Source organism: Gekko japonicus, unplaced genomic scaffold (genome assembly GCF_001447785.1).
Source record: "Gekko japonicus isolate JY-2015 unplaced genomic scaffold, Gekko_japonicus_V1.1 scaffold5056, whole genome shotgun sequence".
Taxonomy (NCBI): domain Eukaryota; kingdom Metazoa; phylum Chordata; class Lepidosauria; order Squamata; family Gekkonidae; genus Gekko; species Gekko japonicus.
The window spans coordinates 31,698-34,254 of record NW_015177170.1 but is presented as its reverse complement, the minus strand read 5'-3'; positions in this window follow the sequence as shown (position 1 = coordinate 34,254).

Here is a 2,557-nt window from a genome sequence, read left to right as displayed (position 1 = left end):
CTTCCTTCCTTCCTTCCTTCCTGCCTTCCCTCCCTCCCTCCCTCCCTCCCTCCCTCCTTCCTGTGTCATCACCCTCTCTAGGTCTGTTTTAAAACCTCTGCACACATTTCTCATGCAATTGTCTGAAACGCAAGAGATCTGACGGGTGGGCGTGACTCCTTACATCTGCATTTTCAGCATCCGGCGGCTGGCTCCCACCCTCCCACCCCCTTCCTGCCACGCTGGACGGTCTGCAGAAAGCTCAGAGGAGGGGGGGGCAGGAGGCAAGGAGGGGCCTCACATTCCCCGTTCCCGGTGATAACTCGACTGCCAGAGGACTGTTTTGGGCCCCAGCATGGGGGGATATTGATATGCTGTACCTCTTATCATGAGGTTCTTTAGATCTGTCATTTCAGGAATGCAAGGCCCTTCCCCTGTGGTTCACAGGGTTGCCTACCTCCGGGTGAGGCCTGGAGATCTCCCTGAATTACAACTGCCTTCCAGGCTACGGATGTCAGTTCCCCGACTCGCAGGGGTCATTTTGTAGAAAAAGTATTGCAGGCGCTCATTAGAATAACTCATTAGCATAACTCATTTGCATATGCAACACCCCCTGACATCACCGGAAGTGTGTCGGAAGGCAACACCCACCGCTCAGGCTCCACTGGAGTGTTTTGGACTGCTAGCTATTGGGGGGGGGGAATGTGCAGATCTGTCCTCACAGAGGAGGGAGAGCTTGTGCCTGAATAAAACTTGGTCTTAAAGGTGCCACTGGACTGTTTGGGGCCGGGGGGCTGGGGGGGGGCTCTGCAGCTTACCTGGCTTCTCCTTGCTCTGACTGAGGGCTGTTGGGAGCAGGGAGTGGGGCTTGTTGCATGTGCCCGCACCCTGGGCTCCTTACTGCCGGAGCTCTGCTCCTGTGGGCTCCTGCAGGAAATGACCCCTGCCCCCGAGGAAATGGAAGCCTTAGAGGGCAGGCTCTATGGCACCATGCCGCGGCCGAGGTCCCTCTGCTCCCGAAACTCTGCCCTCTGCAAGCTCCACCCCCAAATCTCCAGGAATTTCTCAGGCCAAAATTGGCTATTCTCCCCCTTTCCAGACTGGTTTGTCAAAGCTGAAAGCTCTTAAAGGTAAAGGTTTCCCTTGCTTGAAAGCCAGTTGAATCTGATTCTAGGGTTGCGGTACTCGTCTCCGTTTCCAAGCCGAAGAGCCAGCGCTGTCCAAAGACTTCTCTGTGGTCATGTGGCCGGCGTGACTAAACGCCGAGGCACACAGGACGCTGTTACCTTCCCATCGAAGCGGTACCTATTCATCTACTTGCAGTTTCTTGCTTTCGAACAGCTAGGTTGGCAGGAGCTGGGGCCAGAGACGGGATCTCACTCCGTTACGTGGCACTCGGGTTTCGAACTGCTGAACAACCGACTGTCTGGTCTGCAGCTCAGCGTCTTAACAACTTGAGTCACCGCAGCCCCTCAAGGCTCTTAGGGGGACAGAAAAAGAAGAGGAAAACAAGCTAATCTCCTGAGACTGTGCATCTCCCATAAAGTCATGCCTCTACCCAGGGCTTTTTTTGTAGAAAAAGCCCAGCAGAACTCATTAGCATTATAGGCCACACCCAACAGCAGAAACACATTAGCATATTAAGCCACACCCCCATGTTACCAGAAGTGTGGTCATCCAGCCACACCCACCTTTTGCTTCTTATTCTGTTTACTTTGTTGTCAAAACCCTGGGCTTTTTTTATAGCAGGAACTTCTTTGCATTTTAGGCCACACACCCCGAATGTAGCCAATCCTAATGAGTTTCTGCTGTTAGGTGTGACCTATTATGCTAATGAGTTCCTGCTGGGCGTGGCCAACTCAGGAGCCAGCTGGAACTCCGTTCCTGTGCGTTCCTGCCCCAAAATAGCCCTGCTCTGACATGTATGTGTTTCAGTGCTGAGAGCCTTACATCATCCCTGTCGACCTTACAACATCTCTGAAAGGAAGGCCAGACTCAATGTTTCCACAATACCACTTAGAGGTGGGGCCTAAGTATGTAGTATATACAGTTCAGGGCTCCAGTGAAATTTGAACCCAGGTCTTCTAGGTTTACAGCTCTTGCGCTTCACCAAAAACCCTACCTCCTTCTCGAAGCACCTCTGTGGGGCTCGCTAGGGTGTAGAGGTTAAGAGCAGTGGCCTCTCATAGAATCATAGAGTGGGAAGGGACCTCCAGGGTCATCTAGTCCAACTCCCTGCACAATGCAGGAAATTCACAAATACCTCCCCCTCCACACCCGCAGTGACCTCTTGTATACCATATATATATTTATATTCTCATCTGGAAAACTCGGTTTGATTCCCCACTCCTCCTCCATCAGAAGCCAGCTGGGTGACCTTGGGCCAGTCACAGTTCTCTCAGAGCTCTCTCAGCCCCACCTGCCTCACAAGGTGTCTGTTGTGGGGAGAGGAGGGGAAGGTGATTGTAAGCTTCTTTGGGTTTGGACTAGATGACCCTGGAGGTCCCTTCCAACTCTATGATTCTATGATACTTCTGAGGGTAGAGAAAAGTGGTGTATAAATCCAACTCTTCTTCTG